This window comes from Eurosta solidaginis, chromosome 1, assembly GCF_040869045.1.
Source record: "Eurosta solidaginis isolate ZX-2024a chromosome 1, ASM4086904v1, whole genome shotgun sequence".
Lineage (NCBI taxonomy): Eukaryota > Metazoa > Arthropoda > Insecta > Diptera > Tephritidae > Eurosta > Eurosta solidaginis.
Genome location: NC_090319.1, coordinates 78,767,786 through 78,786,302, shown reverse-complemented (window position 1 = coordinate 78,786,302; position 18,517 = coordinate 78,767,786). Strand labels below are relative to the sequence as shown.

The following is an 18,517-nucleotide window of genomic DNA, read 5'->3' as shown; positions in this document are numbered from 1 at the left end:
CAGCCTCTCAAAGGTTTTGAGCAGAAATGATGTTAAGCTAATGGGTCTATAGTCTTTGGAATACATGTGACCGATCTTCCGCGCCTTTGGTAGAAAAGCTACACGAGCAGTTCTCCAAGAGTGCGGTACATGATTCAGTCGTATGCACCCATCGAATATTATTTTAAGCCATTCCACGACCGCCCTACTTGAGACTTGTAGCATGGCCGGGAATATACCATCTGGGTCCGGCGATTTAAACTTAGAAAACGTCTTCACTGCCCACTCGATCTTGGTATCGGTCACCAAGCCCCGCACTACTAGCTCCGTGATCGGAGTGTGAGTGATGTCTGCTGGCTCCTCAAACCATCTCCCGATGGGAAATGTGTATCGAGAAGCACCTCAAGGGATTCCTCACTATTACGTGACCATTCCCCGTTCTCTTTCTTTATTAGTCCCTGGACTATGTTTCCCTTTGCTAGGACTTTTTTCAACCGTGCTGTTTCGCTGGAGCACTCTATGTCCGTACAGAAACTTTTCCATGAGTTTCTCTTCGCCCTGGTAATTTCACGCTTGTAGATCCTCAGTAGATCCCTGTACTCGTCCCGACACGCTTCGCTTTCCGCGGTCTTTGCGAGCTTAAACATTTCTTTAACCTGTCTTCTTAGAAGACTCAGCTCATTGCTCCACCATGGCGGCTTTGCTTTTCCTCTGAATCTTCTTAGAGGGCAAGCTTTGTTATACGCAGTCATAAGCGTCCTTGTTAGGAATTCATTCGACTCCTCCAGTTCCTCTACATTAGCAACCTCTTTGGGTTGTCCCAGTTTTGTTTCTACATGTTTCTGGAATTTAGTCCAGTTCGTTGACCTAGGGTTTCTAAAGGTTCCTCCCTTCTCTACCCTCTTTAGGGGGATGTTGAAGCTGATATACGCATGGTCGGAGAAGGATGGTCTATCAAGAACCATCCAATCATACCTTGATATATCACGCTCGGAGCTCAATGTAATATCCAGAACATTGCTGGATGTTGGACCAATTTATGTAGGGACATTTCCCCTGTTGGCTATCTGCCAATTGGTTTGCAGGATGTAACAAAACAGAGATTCGCCTCTCTCGTTCGTATCTGCTCTTCCCCACGCATTGTGGTGCGCATTTGCATCTGCGCCTATGACCAACCGCCCTTTGCGCCCTTCCTCCTGTACAAGCCTTTTGCACTCCATCGGTGGGACCTCCGCAGCATGGGCCATGTAGCAGGACGCCAGGATAAATGCCTGCTTATTCTTTTGCTCAACGGCCACCGCTACGAGATCCTCAGTGGTGTAATTAGGCAGCATATATGAATGCAGCTGTTTCCTTACCATTACTACAGCTCGCACCCGTCCTTCCGTTTGCGCGTAGTAAACGCCAAACCCGCGCGCGCTAAGTCCAGAAACCTTTCCTCCCGATGAGAGCCACGGCTCCTGGATCAGCGCCACGTCAAACGAACCCTCCTCAAGGGTTAAGAGGAGTTCGCTCGACGCCACTTTACTGTGTTGGAGGTTTATCTGTAGGACTCGCAGCACCATTGGGCTGTTTGTCCCCCTCCAGCACCTTCGTCTTGACGTCGTCGTCCTCCCCTTGCCATTTTGATTTAGAGTATTCGAGGCCCCCTTCAGCCTCTCGTGACTGTTGTGCAGGGTGTTCCTCTGTGCGAGTCACAGCACCATTTAGCGGTTGGTCCTCTTCTAGAACGTTCGTGGTGATGTCGGGGACCTCCACCTGTCTTTTTACCCTCAGGCTTTTGAGGTCCTTTTCGACTTCGCCCACCTCTAGCGTGTTAGGGTTTTTATCCTCGGGACTTCTTTTCCTGAGTCGCATGTAAATTTTGCCAGTGCCAAAGGACATTTTACCAAGCTGCGTGTACAAAATATCCTCCGCCTGCTTGTTTATTTGGAAGATGTAGAACTGACCATCCTCGGTAGGCCGAGATACAGTAAGTACCTTCCAATCCTGTGTCGGTATGTTCGGATTCTGATTCTGCAGAAGTCGCAGTGTATCCTCCGACTTCATCACGCATGGTATCCATACCTTAACTTTTGGTACCGTGGGGATTTGCGCTTTATCCACCACCTCAAACCGCGCGTTCGTGCCTTGCCTTTGGAGGTTTGGAACCACTTCCTCCAGCCACTGCAAGCTCGCGATGTAGTCGCACGCTATCATCTTCACACCGTTATACCATCCCCCCGAATCAAAGGTTGGAAGGGGCTTACTTGGTTGTTCCCGCATCATCTTAAGCATTAAGCTAATAAGCTCCCTTTCCACAGATCTCCACCTTTCAGTAGTCATTTGTCCGAAAGGACTGCTACGATCAACCAGCGCTACAGTCAGTGACTGCTTTGCCAAATCACTCATCTTCTCGGGAAAAGCAGGAGTCTTAGTGTTATCTCCCTTTGACACCTCCGAGAAGGCCGGAGTCTTAGCGTTAACTCCCTTTAGCGCCTCCGAGAAAGCCAGAGTCTTAGCGTTATCTCCCTTTGGCTTATCTCCTACTTTCTTAATTGGAACTTCCCTCTGACTCGCAGCTTTCGAGGTAGTTGCTACCTCGCTATTGGAGCCCATCTGTCTTACAGCTTTGGGCCTACTTGTCTTGTCTATGCGACTGCTTTGCCTCGCGGCTCTAGGACTGGGTCCTTTCTGCCTCTTGAAAGCAGGCTTGTCGTCTTCCGCCGAACGTTGCCTCTTCATTCTGCCATTCGACGCTTCTTCCTCCACGTACCGGTTGCAGAACCGAGGGTTTCTCGCAGCAAACCTTTTGAACTGCCTTCGACCTACTTCTACCGCTTCATGGGCCCATTCCAAGCGCTCGATCTCCACTTCTGTTGGGTCGACCACTGCTCCCAAGGGTTGAACAATTCTTAGTGCTGCACGGTACTGCGAGAGAGCTCTTTTACTTCCTCTGCTCCGTACCCTTCTCCACTCTTCTACTCCGTTTTCATTTGTGTGCTTCTCCAACACGGAGTTCATTGAATCAGCACTACTCTCGCTCCCCGAGTCCGACGCATCGCTTAATTCGTATTTGTCGCCCTTGGATTGCGACTCAGTCCTCCTCTTTACATCGTCCTTATTACAGTCAGTTAATGAGTCGTTCATCTTGGTCGTAAGACCACCTGCCCGACAAGGCGGGCTCAGCGGTCCAGTATTATATACGGAGAAAGAACCGTCCGCCACAACAGCGCCCCTTGCTGTGGAAAGGCCATTAATACTTCCCTAGGTGCCCCGGTATCGGGAAGGCTCCGTTCGAATACAACCGAATTTATCCCCTGGCTGCAAATCGTCCAATAGGCACGGTCCGCATAACACCCTGGATTAGGGGGTTGGCAGTTCTTGGTCACCGACATCCCGCCGCCCTCGTATGAGGCGAAACGGCGTAGATGTCAGTCCTAACCAGCTCCGCCTCATAGTCGGGCGCTATGGAGTTCGGCTAAGCCCTCACACCAACGACAAGGTGCCTACCCTAGTGAGGGAAATTTTTGTTAAAATTTGACTTAAAAAAATTTTTTTTTGAAGTGGGCGTCGTCGTTCTCCTATTTTGCTAATTTTTATTAAGCATACATATAGTAATAGGAGTAACGTTCCTGCAAAATTTCATCATGATGTCTTCAACGACTGCCAAATTACAGCTTGCAAAACTTTTAAATTACCTTCTTTTAAAAGTGGGCGGCGCCACGCCCATTGCCCAAAATTTTACTAATTTTCCATTCTGCGTCATAAGTTCAACTCACCTACCAAGTTTCATCGCTTTATCCGTGTTTGGTAATGAATTATCGCACTTTTTCGGTTTTTCGAAATTTTCGATATCGAAAAAGTGGGCGTGGTTATAATCCGATATCGTTCATTTTAAATAGCGATCTGAGATGAGTGCCCAGGAACCTACATACCAAATTTCATCAAGATACCTCAAAATTTACTCAAGTTATCGTGTTAACGGATGGACGGACGGACATGGCTCAATCAAATTTTTTTTCGAAACTGATGATTTTGATATATGGAAGTCTATATCTATCTCGATTCCTTTACACCTGTACAACCAACCGTTATCCAATCAAAGTTAATATACTCTGTGAGCTCTGCTCAACTGAGTATAAAAACTTTGTAAAATGTGTGTGACACCTACCATATTAAGTAGAAGAAAATGAAAAAGTTCTGCAGGGCGAAATCAAAAGCCCTTGGAAGCTTTGCAGGAATACTGTTTGTGGTATTACATATATAAATAAATTAGGGGTACCCGACAGATGATGTTCAGGGACACCCTGTCCCACATTTTCGTCGATATCTGGAAAACGCCTTCACATATACAACTACCACCACTCCCTTTTAAAAGCCTCATTAATACCTTTAATTTGATACCCATATCGTACAAACACATTATAGTCACCCCTGGACCACCTTTATGGCGATATCTCGAAAAGGCGTTCACCTATAGATTTAAGGCCCACTCCTTTTTAAAATACTAATTAACACCTTTCATTTGATACCCATATCGTACAAACAAATTCTAGAGTCACCTCTGGTCCACATTTATCGATATCTCGAAAAAGCGTCCACCTATAGAACTAAGGACCACTCCCTTTTAAAATACTCGTTAACACCTTTCATTTCATTCCCATATCATACAAACACATTCTAGAGTCACCCGTGGTCCACCTTTATTGTGATATCTCGAAAAGGCGTCCACCTATAGAACTATGGCCCACTCCCTTTTGAAATACTCTTTAATACCTTCCATTTGATACCTATGTCATATAAACTTATTCCGGGGTTACCCTAGGTTCATTTTCCTACATGGTAATTTCTCTTATTTTGTCTCCAAAGCTCTCAGCTGAGTATGTAATGTTCGGTTACACCTGAACTTAGTCTTCCTTACTTGTTTTTAAGTAAATATTTTTCAGTTTTTTAACAGCCGAAATTCTGGTTTCGAATTACTTGCTGAAAATAAGTAAAAGTAAATTTTTTTTAATATTTCAGCAGAAATATTTGATTTTCAAAGGGATATACAAACAATTGTACGATGTATTGATCGTAATAGCCTGCATCTACGAGTAGGTATTTCCTGTTTTTATGGTGTTTTAACCCCCGACACACATATATACGCATGCTTCTACTGAAAAAAAAAATGACAAATACGTACGTACAAAATCTGCACCTCCACCGGTAGATTGGTATATGTACTGTAGTCGGGCTTTTTGCGGGACCAAAGCATGGCATTTTAATGTAGCATGGCGCAATTTCTCGCGGATCGTTCAACACTGTTCATCCAATGAGTAGAAGGAAAGACTATCCTTCATTCGGTCCTAGAGACTAGCAATGAAGCGTCTACCGAAGAAATACACATTTACAAAACGCGATGTTTTAGGCTAACCCCTAATACTTGTTGTCGACCCGATTTCTTTAAAACATGTATGGCTCCTTTTTGTTCACAAACAAGAGCGACTCACGCCGCGTTTAAGCGCACCTCCGTTCCTTCCTCATCTATTAGCACCAAAGCTGGTCTGATGGTCAGACAAAATTCTCGTTTGTTGCTAATTGTTGTAATGAAATTTGTCATGCCTCTAGTTTCGAACACGAGTAAGGTTCCTACAAGAAGTGGCCGTAGTCGGTATATAGCCATGCAGAGTTTTTATACGTATATCAAATATATCCTGTAAATATACTTTTCGATATTTAAATACCTAATTGAGCTATTGCCTTCAAGTCGGGAGCAATATCTTCAGATATTCCTATTCAAGGAGGAAGTGCTCAAAAAAAAAAAAAAAATACAATCGGCAGACAACTACGTCCACTTTCTCTATAACGACTAAGGAAGCCTAAGTTCGGGTGTAACCGAACATTACATACTCAGATGAGAGCTTTTGAGACAAAATAAGGGAAAATCGCCATGTAGGAAAATGAACCTAGGGTAACCCTGGAATGTGTTTTTTATGACATGGGTATCAAATGGAAGGTATTAATGAGGGTTTTAAAAGGGAGTGGTGGTAGTTGTATATGTGAAGGCGTTTTCCAGATATCGACCAAAATATGGATCAGAGTGACCCAGAGGACATGGCTCAATCAAATTTTTTTTCGAAACTGATGATTTTGATATATGGAAGTCTATATCTATCTCGATTCCTTTACACCTGTACAACCAACCGTTATCCAATCAAAGTTAATATACTCTGTGAGCTCTGCTCAACTGAGTATAATAATTGATCATGAAATAGTTATAGCTTCAAAGCACAGTAAAATATTCAAGTTTTTTTTCTGCTGACGACGACAGCTCGCATCCATTCAAGTAATATCTGAAGTAAAATGAAAAAAAAAATAATTTTGTTTTCTTTGCTTTTTTCTGTTGCTGAAATATTTTTCAAATACAAATGTAAGCTGTATACAACAATTCCAAACCGACAAAAAACTCATTGCTGGTAAAGCCAAAAATTTGTAATCCGGTGCACTTTCATACTGATTGAAGTGCCTCCAACAGACCCGGTTATACAGGTGTACATAGTTCTGTGCATCATATTTATTCTTTTGTTTTATTTTTGTTCTTTACTTTTTTCTTTTCCTTTCTTTTGTTTTCATTTCCTCTCTTTTTTTTATTTTCTTTTTTATTCTTTTATTTTATTTTATTTTATTTTATTCTCTTTTCTTTTCTTTTTCTTTCCTCTCTTTTCTTTTATTTTCTTTTTTATTCTTTTATTTTATTCTCTTTTCTTTTCTTTTCTTTTCATTTCTTTTCTTTTCTTTTCTATTCTTTTCTTTTCTATTCCTTTCTTATCTTTTCTGTCCAAAGTAACATTTTAGGGTGGATTTGACGATATAGGGTAAAAGCAGTAGTAGTTGAACACCTCCTGTTTTTATGATTTAATAATCGGGGATTGCCCGTATTGTTTTTTTTTTTTTTAAATGTATGAAAACATTTATTTGAAGCAATTTTTTTAATTTTATAATTTATTTAATAATTTGGGAAAAATTTAAACAACGTGACATCAGGACGGACAAGGCGACAGCTGTTTCGATTATACCTTGTAAATCTCTTCAAAGCCTCTTCTCCCGGGAGTGGGAGTCGAACCCGCACTCCTACGATAGTTGAGATGGTTATAAACGCATTCAGCTACGTCATGCCTTAGTTGTTATTAACACATAATTGCATACGAAGTATGCAAAGTGTAAAAGATTAAAATATGCAAAAAGAAGGCAATTGGGAATAACTTTACAACAACTAAGGCATGACGTAGCTGAATGCGTTTATGACCTCCTGTTTTGATTTTAAACTAAGGGATCCATTGTTTTTTTAAATTTTTTCAGTATTTACAAAAATCCATTGAATTTATGCTTCATACCCCACAACTAGCAAAGTTAAAAGGATTACATATAACATTAAAGCGGGTAACCTTAAAAGAAACTGACTACCACACCCAGGACCTTCGGTTACAGTCCCGAAAAAAGTAACATCAAACACTATATTAAAAAAATTTCTAAACAGGGTCGCCCTGCGGCAGTTGATTGGCAAACAAATCCGAGTGTATTGCTGACATAAAAAGTACAGAAGCGAACAGAAAAATAGCAGTGGCAATTTTTATCAAATTTCGTCAATTAAGTTCTTTTTTTATTTTCGATATTTTACGAAAAGAAATATTAAATTCGAAAATTTTTGCGAAGGTTTCGAAATTCTTATATGTAATCCTCCGAACTCCTTTAAAAAAGTATATAACAAAATTAAATTTAATAAAATTAAATTAAACTAAAAAGGCATAAATAAGAATTAAATAAATAAAAATTTTATTAAATTAAAGCAACATAAATAAAGTAAAATCGAATTATATTCGACGAGTTATCGGTTTTATATTGAAATGTTATCGATTTATTAACGAAAAGCTATCGCAATCAAAATATCATTGATTTGTTGTCGAAGTATTAGCAATTTCTTATTGGAGTGTTATCGAAACGTTATCGATTTTTACTAAAAATTTATCAACTACTTGAAAAATTTATCGATATGTTATCAAAAGGATTTCAATTGATTTTCGGAGATTTATATATTTGTTGTCTGAGTGTTACCAAATAATCATCGGCGTATTATCGATTTCTTATCGCAGTGTTACAAATTCTGTGTTCTACTAAAAGACGACTCATTGGTCTGTAATAAAATAAAAAATCGATGGCACATGTTTAACTCATCGATAAGATGTCGACAATAAACCAATAAGGAGACTATGACAAGCTGATAACAAATGAAAAACTCGACGTTGATAATTCGTTGTCAATAATAAACGGATAATAAAACAATAACTTGTCGGTATCGCTTGTTACCTATAAAAAGCCGACAAAGCTCTTCTCAAAAAGCCCGAAACTATTTTTACCTGGTAAACTTACCTCTGTTGTGGTATAGCCTCAACCCCTGCGCGACCTCTAGACAACTTAAAAACATTAGTTTCCTAGGCGTACACATCGAACTACACGAGTATTTGGTACTCACGCCTATTTCTTGTTTCTAAGAAAGACTTATATACATATACATATGTATGTATGTCTGATTTTTTTTTTATTAAAACAATATATTTACGTACATATGTACATTATTTAACGTAATATTTTTTTTTATTCCGAATCCAATATCGCTTGTTGTGTTACATATGCATATTCGTCTCGTTGTTATGTACATGCATACATATGCGGACATGTTCGAAATTAGAAAAACAGTTCGAAAATCTGAGTCAACCGCTTTTTGTATGAAAATATTCATACATACTTAAAAACATACATATGTATCTATCCATATATATATAATTTTTTCATACAAGTTATGTACATACAACATCCGTATTCAATACACGCCCATTATAATAAAATTTCTAAATATGTGTTGACTCCATGGAAATGCTTTTAAGATGGGGTGCTTTATGAAACCGTTCAATTTTTTTTTATACCAACGATGTTTTGAAATATGCGTTGCTCAACGCACTGGATTCTGTATACAAACCGATAGATAATATCAAGCCAAGAAATTTATGTGAATACATACTTTTAAATCTGGTCGATTATTTTGAGAAAACAAATATACATATTTACATAGGGTAGAAACATTTTCCGACACATCCCAGTACATTTCCCCTTTTTACTTTACAATTCCATGAAATGTACGCTTGATGAGAAAATATTCAAACGTAAATTCGGTAGAAGCTGCATTTTTGGCAAATAAAATTAAACTCGAATAAATATTGGCACGCTATCGTCTGTGCGCAGTAGTTTTGGTATACTCTTAGGGGGACACGATATTGAATGCAAAGTATCGATTCGGTACTCATACAAGTATCTCTACAAGTATCGAGTATTCGATAGTATCGAACCAAAAAGACTCAATTAGGGGCACAAACTCTCTCGAGTATTTTTATTTATTTATCGAGTATTTCGACCGCAGTATCGTAACGAATTTTCGGTAAAAGGTGAAGGGATATATGCAAGAAAAGAGCTAATCGACCAAATAGGTTGCTCTGTATGTTTGCCCGATTTAATTTGTTTCGAGAACCAAAATCAATTTTGCGGTGAAGAACCTGCAATTTATTTATTTAATTATCATGCCAATGTCAAAGTTTTACTCTTTTCGCGTTGCTTTCTTTTTACAGCGTCATAAATCTAAAATATCTTAAACTTTTGCTTCGCTTAACATCCCGCAAACTTTTTGTAGCAAGATTCATATGCGGCCATACATTCAACTCCTTTGTAAGGCGAAGCAACGCAACAAAGCGTTTTGTGTGAATTAACAAAGAACGTTTTGCCAAGAGCTTCAACTTTTATAGCAGGGCTCTCAACTTTTCACTTCGGTTTACGTTCCACAAACTTTGTGCTGGAAGACCGCACCTTAACAAATTAGAGAGGGGCAAACATACGGAGCAGTCTATTTGGTAAATTGCTCTTGCTCCTTGCATGTATGTACATATATCACCATATTTTACCGAAATTTCGATACGATACTGGCGTCGAAGTACTCGATGCCAGAAAGTATTGGGTATCGAATGTAAAAAGTATCCACATGCTGAAGTATCGTATCGAAATTCGTGTTCCTATTTCCCTTGGGTTTGGTGGTTAACGAGGACAAAACGAGGTACCTGCTGTGATCGAGCAAAGAGACAGCGGATTTGCACCTCGGCAATCACGCTACTGTTGACAGCCATTATTCCGAAATAATAAAAGACTTTTTTATTTGGAAACCAGCAATAACACAGACAACAACATCAACTCTGAGTACCAGCGAAGAATCATATATGTAATGCTAAACGAAAATCATGCTCCAAAAATCACTTGTCGTACGCGTCCTGCTATATGGTGCAAAATCATGGATCATATCAGATGTTAAGCGAAAGAAAGATGACGCTCCGGCTAAGAAAGTATATTTATTGGAACACACCTAAGCAAGAAGAGAGCGGCCCACACTCCGCTGGGAGGGCCAGATGGAAAACGATTTAAACTCCCTTGGTGTGACAAATTGGAGCCAGTTTAAACGGTTAAGCGCCAATTAAGTAAGTAAGTAAGAGAGCCGTGTTCCACATGGAAAGCGGGCGTTGAACAACAGCTTTGCAGCGGGCAACCCTCGGTACTGCAACAGATTCGAGGATGAAGAAACCACAGAAGATGAGAAAAAGAGACTACCATCGGCGGAGGAGAGGCGGAGAAGGTAATGGAAAACCCCAATTCAAAAGTTTCGAGCTGGTACAGTCATTGAAAAGAGAGAGTTGAAAAAGTCATTATGAGACCGCAACGAACCTTCGACTTACTCGGAGGAGTAAATAGGAGATAACACTGAGACTCTATCTACATATGGGGAAATCCGCCAAACTTTGGTTTTTTTGGAGAAAAAAAAATTTTTTTGAAACATGGTATCACGCAAATATCTTTTTGTTAGGAACATTGAGGGGTAAATTGGAGCTATAGTGCATCGCCGTTACTCGTCTTACATAATGACTCAAAAAGATATAGTCAAAAGATCGAGCAAAATATATATAAATTGAGGTCGCAATGTTAAATATACATTTATTTCAACACTTCTGTACCGATTATATCGAAATTTTAACAAAATATGGAGAAATATGCAGCTGTTAGCTTTGTAAAATTTGTTTGATACACGAGACCCGGTTTTGTAGATATCGGTAAAAATATGAAACCGAATAACCGCCAAATATTTTTTACTGCAAAGTTTGCAACACATTTATTTTAACACCTTTCTACCGATTCTTTTGAAACTTTATAAACATATAGATATGTGAACGAAGTACGTTTAGGTAAAAAAGTTTTAATACCCGAGATCCGGTTTTGGAGATATTGATAAAAATATAAACCCGGAAAACCTTAAATTTTTTCACTTATTTAAACACTTCTTAACCGATTGTGTTGAAATTTTATCAGGATGTACATACCTATATGGGGTATATTTAGGTAAAATTTTGTTGATACCCGAAACCCGGTTTTAGAGATATCGGCAAAAATATGAAACCGGGTAACCGTGAAATATTTCATACCCGTTTGTTAATTTTTTCTCTACACCACGGTAGTATAACATCAATTGCCTCATCTTGGAATATTCGCTCAAGGAAGTTATTAATGTTTGTACATGGAGCAAATAAACGAAACTTTCGCCAAAAATTTGTAATCTTCAAAAAGTGTAGAAAAAAATTTAATTTTTTTTTTTAATTTTTGTACCAAATTTGTGTTTATTTTCATTTACTGTTAAATAAAAACTGGTTTAAAAAATACAAAAATATAATTGTTTTTGTTCTGGCCTTCAGCTCGAATCGAACCTTGAATCATTTATCAATAGGCCGATAAAAACAAAAACAATTGTTAATAAACCATGAGCACTTGGGAATGTCAAACAAAGTAATTGACAATAAACAAAAATCCAGCATTATCAGTGATTTGCACCAGATGGCGCAACACTGAATAAATATAGTTGATAAAAAGGAATAGAAGTAGCAAATTTGCCAGTCAAACAAACCACCGCTGTATAGCTAAATGGTTAGCACAGCATGCCTAAAGCGTACTGATGATGAAGGCTTAGCACCCTTCGAAATGGATCTATCTGCGCAGCTATGGCAGGTTCTCTGAAAAAATGTCTACTTACTATTCCAAAAACAAAATACAATTTTTCAAATTTAGAAAAATTAAAAAATAACAATAATTATCATTAGAAAAAAATTATTGTTCTGGCCTTGAGCTCGAATCGAACCTTGAATCATTTATCAATAGGCCGATAAAAACAAAAACAATTGTCCTTTAATAATTGTCAGATTTTTAGCGCCTTTACAGTAGGGTGAAATATTTTGCAGCATCTCTTATGATCATCACAAACGCATGTCGAGTTGTTCCCACCGGAATTGTAAAGTTTAATATATTTTAATTAGAGAAAAGAGAAATCGAAAAGCCTTACTTTGAGGACCTCATAAAGCCAACTGAAAGTAACAACTTTGTTGGAAAATGCTACTAGAAAGTTCGCTGGACGACGGTAGGTTTCAAAATCCATTCCAGCACTTGACTAGGACAAAGTGAGGAAAGCAATATCTCGGCTCCGAATTTATAATAATAAAGTGCCTTAAACAAATGGACAACCTAGCGAGCAGTTCAAAAATTGTCAAAGGTTTGTTAGAGAACCAAAAACATAGATAATTACACTGAGTTCTAACTCATCCATAAGAATGGAGATCCGGTATACCAACCTGGTAAATCCACCGGATCAGCTTATCCTGTGCAACTGCCTATGAAAAGGGAGTCGTAACAAAGCACTTATGATGGCAATAGTGATATCTCTTTCAAGCTCCAAGATGAAACAATGTTTCAAACAAGTCGTAATATGCGATCTCTATAACCAGATGCTGAGTAATATAATCTAAACCTCCCAGAAACAATATTTTTTAAGTTCGTGTAATTCCTGCATGCCCAAGTAGAACATCATCATATTTCGAAAACGTCCTTTTTCAGAACTTATTTAACAAAATCCTGTCTTAGATTTTCTTCAAATGCTATCTACTCTCAAAATGAAGAGAAGTAAGGGTGTTTTCAGAAAAAGTTCCGAGAAAGGAGGTTATGCAATAAAATTCTGAGATTGGGCGGAAAATTTAAGCGATTAGGAGGTTGTTCAAAAATATTTTGACTTAAGTACGGCTTATTTTCAAACTTTCTTTTTATAAATAGACCACTTGCGAAACGGCAGTCAATATCGACTGAGTGGAATAAGACCCAATCTCGGCTGCCGTTTCGAAAACGCCCTTTCTCAGTACGCTCTATCTCTGAACTCGTTTCAAAAACGCCCTATCTGGGTTCAAATTCAATATATTTTCTATCTGGGGTAATTAAAAAAATTCTGAAATAGGATATTCTTCAACCGATTTCTGATAAAGGTCATTTTTCAAACAAATTCTGAAATAAGACTTTATTCAAAAATTGTCTAATATAGCGTGCCAGCTTTCCATATGTGGTTCATATTGAAAGTACGGAAAGTAATGCTACTAAAGTCGATTTGTAAACTTCCAGCTGCTGCCGTAACTAATTTCGAAAATGGCTACTGGGTATTATTTTGTATTGAAATCTATCGCAATCACGTGGTACCGATGGAATGGTTTGAGAATCATCAAATCAAAAGGTGGTTGGAATGAGCAAGCTCTTAACTGAGTGCGCGCTCCCATTCAAACAAGTGTGATTACGTGAGTGTGTATGTGTGTGTTGAGTCAGAATGTGATAGCAACGCTGAGTTTTCGAAATGTTTTTCTACAATTATGGTATATTGTTGTGTTGTATGTTGAAATATTAATGAATAAAAAAGTTACATTTTTCCATTGGATATCTGTGTAAGTATGTATGCATTGATATAAACGAGATTATTCGTTTCGAATACGAGACGAGTACACACCCGAAAACCCGAACTTAAAATCAAACCAAACGAAAAACGATAAAGAAAAAATGTAGATAGTAGGTAGGTACTGGGTTTTGTACATATGTATGTATTAATAAGAAATAAAGAAAAAAAATTTAAAAACCGAATTGAAAGCAAAGTCGAGCGGAGAAAGAAAAATGTGTATACTACGTAGGTAACTCGTATTGAAAAGCTGGAAACGTTTTCAACTTTACAATTATACAAACAAAACTTGTATATGTATATAAATTTCCAAATACATTAAAAAGTATGGTCTCAAATGTGAATACCAGGGAGCGAAAAGAATGGTTCTTTTGATGGCATTTCATGTTAAAATGATCATTGGCCAAAGTATATCGAAAAAGACGTTTCTGGTCTTTAGAGGCCCAAAAATCTCTTTTTAAAGGCACACAAATTGTTCTCTGTTGATTTCTTCACGGATACAATTCCACCTGAAAGACACCGGAGTGATTTGGTAGCCTGTACCATTTACTTATGTACTTATTTCTGTATCGACACAGTAAACAGCAGAACCGACCCCTTTCCTTAATTTGCAGCCATCTGTATACACATGTATACTATGTATATTCTACCATTTCCGCACACTTGCGCTAACCCTGCGCCTATATTGTGGCCCCAATATCTTTTTCGAAGCTAATGTGCGGGATCATGTGGACAGTTCGCCCTATATCTAAAGACGCTATACTGCTATACGGCCTGCACTAAAACTGCCCCGAGACCTTAAGTCTTGTTGCAGTTACTAGCGCAATATTTTTGGTTATTGGGTCTGCAGCTGCGATGTGCAGAATAGCGTGTAATGGTGTTGTCGAGGTTGTTTTTAGGGCTCGTGTTATGATAATCTGTATCGCCCTCTAATTTTTTGGTACACATACTTTTTTTGTGTGGCTTTCCACCAAACTAGGACCCCATACTAAGCATGGGACTGATAACTGCCGTAAATAACCAATGAAAAAGTGTAAACGATTTGACCCACGTGCATCCTAGCATCCGCTTGCATGCCTCATACAGTGCCACGGAGACTTTCTTCGCTCTCTCTCCTCCGCATGGAGTTTTCACGACAACTTGACCTTAATTTCCTAGTAAATAATACAATATCGGCTTTTTCTGCGTTGGCGGCTTACTCGACTCCAGATGTCTAGGCATGTACATCCCGAAGCGCCTGATCAATCAGAGAGCTGATTGCTGGTAGACATATGCAGCTAATGATCTGCTTACGCCGTGAGTTTGACTGGTCCTCTGTCGAACAGCCTAGGCAGTTGGTTAATGACCAGTGATAATACCCCACCCTACGGCGTTCCTCTGTTTACAGATGTTGGAGCCTCGCATAGGCCTCATTGCAACGTGATCATCCTGCAGCTTAACATGCAGCCGATCCAGTTTGGTAAGGCGGTACGTACTTCAATCAAGTTAAGTCTGTCGATGATTGCTCATTACGCGACACCGTTGAAAGCCCTGACAATGTCCAAAAAAACACGTAAGGTATATTCTTGTTGTTCCAGGACTTTTGCTATATGCATTGCCACCCCATGCAATGCAGTATCGACTGACCTGCCTTAAATTTAAGCATGTTATGCAGAAGAGAATAATGTTTCACTCATATTTGATTTTATATACCTATGTACGTCTATTAATCCCTCTATAGTATTGAGCAGAAAATATGTCAAACTAATAGGCCTGTTATCTTTCGGTATGACGTGGTTCAGATTTATGCAACACTCAAAGATTGTTCCAAACCATTCTACAATCGTTCCATCTGCCATTTGCAACATAGCAGGGAATATTTCCAGAACAGTCGATTTGAACTTTCCAAAAGTTTTTATCGTCCATTCAACTTTGGTATATGTCACCAATCCTTGTACTGTTCCCTCCGTATTTGGAGTGTTTAATAGCAGAAGTTAAAATTTATGTTTGGACATATAATTTTTTAGTAGTGTAGTAAATTTTTCGTTTGTTCTTGTTTTATCTAATATTTTTTATTGAATGAATGTTTTACAATAGATCTCTAAGTTTCTAAAAATTTACATTAACTTGCTTTGTTTGATAAGGTATTTCTATAAACTTGCAACAGTTCGGTCATCCTGACATGCAATCGCCACGATTGTTTCCTGATTTTTATTTAATACCCAAGACTTCATATTTGCTACATCCCATATCCCTTCATATGGAACCTGGCTAACTTGAAACCCTTCAAAATCCTTTAACAGGTATCGCTCATTTGAAGAACTTTCGCTACTCTATAAGGTCCTTTAAATTTTGGAGCCATTTTTTTACATGCCCCTGAAATATTTATGTAATTCTTCACTATGACGTAATCTCCTTCGTGATATGTTTTTAAAATCCTACCCCGATCTTTTTGAGATTTATTATAGTTCTGACACTTTTCTATATTTTTTGCTGCTCTAGACCGTATCTCTTCTAAATCTCTCTCTTCCTCGTTTATATAAAACTTCGAGTTTTTCTTTTATAAAATATATTACTGCTCCTTTTGTGGTATACCAAATAATAGAATACTAGGTGTTGTTCCTATGCTATGACAAGTGTTATTCAAAACAAATTCAATATTCGGCAGGACTTTATCCAAACTATATGCATTTCCAGCATTAGTAATTTTGGAAATCATTGGAACTATAATACGATTTACTCGCTCTACTTGTCCTTTAGCTTGTGGAGATCGTAAATTTTTCGTTTGTTCTTGTTTTATCCAATATTTTTTATTGAATAAATGTTTTACAATAGATCTCTAAGTTTATAAAAATTTACATTAACTTGCTTTGTTTCATAAGGTATTTCTATAAACTTGCAACAGTAGTGACATTATTTTGTATCAAAAACATATAGATAATACGATTTGATTTAGTGTTTTCTCTAATATCAATAATTTTATTTTATTATTATTTTTTTGTTGATTTAATTTAGTTTAATTTTATTTTATTTTGTTTTATTCTACTTTATTTTATTATATGTTATTTTACTTTATTCGGTTTTACTTACTTACTTACTTAATTGGCGCTTAACCGTCTAAACGGAATGACCGTCCAACAAGGCGCGCCAGGCGCTCCTTCGCTCCGCCAACCGCCGCCGATTGGTCACACCGAGTGAGTTTAAATCGTTTTCCACCTGGTCCTTCCAACGGAGTGGGGGCCGCCCTCTACCACTGTTTCCATAGGCGGGTTCCGATAGAAACACTTTCTTGGCCGGAACATCATATTTAATTCGCATACCATGTCCTAGCCAGCGCAGCCGCTGCGTCTTAATTCGCTGTACTATGTGGATGTCTGCGTATAGCTCGTACAGCTCATCATTAAATCTTCTTCGGTACTCGCCATCGCCAACGCGTAGAGGTCCATAAATCTTTCGAAGAACTTTTCTCTCGAACACTCCCAAAGCCGCGTCATCTGCTGTTGTCATGGTCCATGTTTCTGCCCCATATAGCAGGACGGGTACGATAAGTGACTTGTAGAGTATGATTTTCGTTCGCCGAGAGAGGACTTTACTTTTTAATTGCCTACCTAGTCCAAAGTAGCATTTATTGGCAAGATTGATTCTTCGCTGGATTTCAGTGCTGATGTTGTTGTTAGTGTTGATGCTGGTTCGGTTTTACGTTATTTTCTTTTTGTTCATTTAATTAAATTTTTATTTAGTGTTACCTTATCCAATGTTAACTATTTGGTTTATTTTCCTTTTTTGTACTTTGTTACTTCATGCAAATCATTACGCTAGAGTATTGTGACTATCCTTACGTTCTGTTGTTGTTTTTGTTTTTTGTTTAATTGTCCTTTGTCGGATATATGTAAGTCCGTTACGTTCCCTTAGCAATCATCTTTAAGTTAAAAACGCAACCATCTGGGGAATGATTTAATATGACTACATTGAACCTTTTAGGCCTTCCCCTCCCACCCCCTTTGTTAATGAAAGAGGCTTCGCACCGGTAGGTGAGAGTAACTATTGGGTTGGAAAATCTATAAATTGCACTGGCAACCTCTTGAAAGGGTTGCGCTACACAACCTCTTGAATCGTGTGAGTATTTTACTCGCAACTTATGACAGGCATACCTGCAGCATCTACATTCTAAGCCCCTTACCCGGATCCGCTCTCATACAGGAGATAACTATACCAAATTACACACTGCGCCCGCATTTACATCAGTGGCGTAGTGAGGGGGAGGTGGCGGGCTACTCAGAGGGGGCGTCAAATGGTCCGGAAAGCAGAATTTCCAGTATAATTTGTATTTTATTATAACTGATTTCTGGAAAGTATTACTTCGCAGTAGAAAAGAAATTGAACCTAAAACCCCGTTAGAATTACTTAGTTTTATAATCTCGTATGGAGAAGATGTCCTTCCAAACTTGCGAGTGGCACTTCAAATACTCTTGACTATCTCATTGTAAATTGCTACCTGCGAACGTTCATTTAGAAAATTAAAACTGAATTTGACATATTTACGATCAACGATGGGGCAAAAAAAATGTTTAACCCCGGGCGTAAGAAAACCTCACTACGCCACTGATTTACATTCTACATGTTTGAGGGATAGCATACCTCTTATAAGACTAAGCATTTCGCTTATGCTAACACTTACATCTTACGTTTACATTTCGG

General features: G+C 38.4%; 1 protein-coding gene across 3 annotated transcripts in view; it reads left to right on the top strand.

Annotated features, from left to right (window-relative positions):
• mrt (martik) overlaps positions 1-18,517 on the top strand; it is a 102,139-nt gene that overhangs the window by 38,263 nt on the left and 45,359 nt on the right. The gene's annotated exons all lie outside the window — the stretch shown is intronic.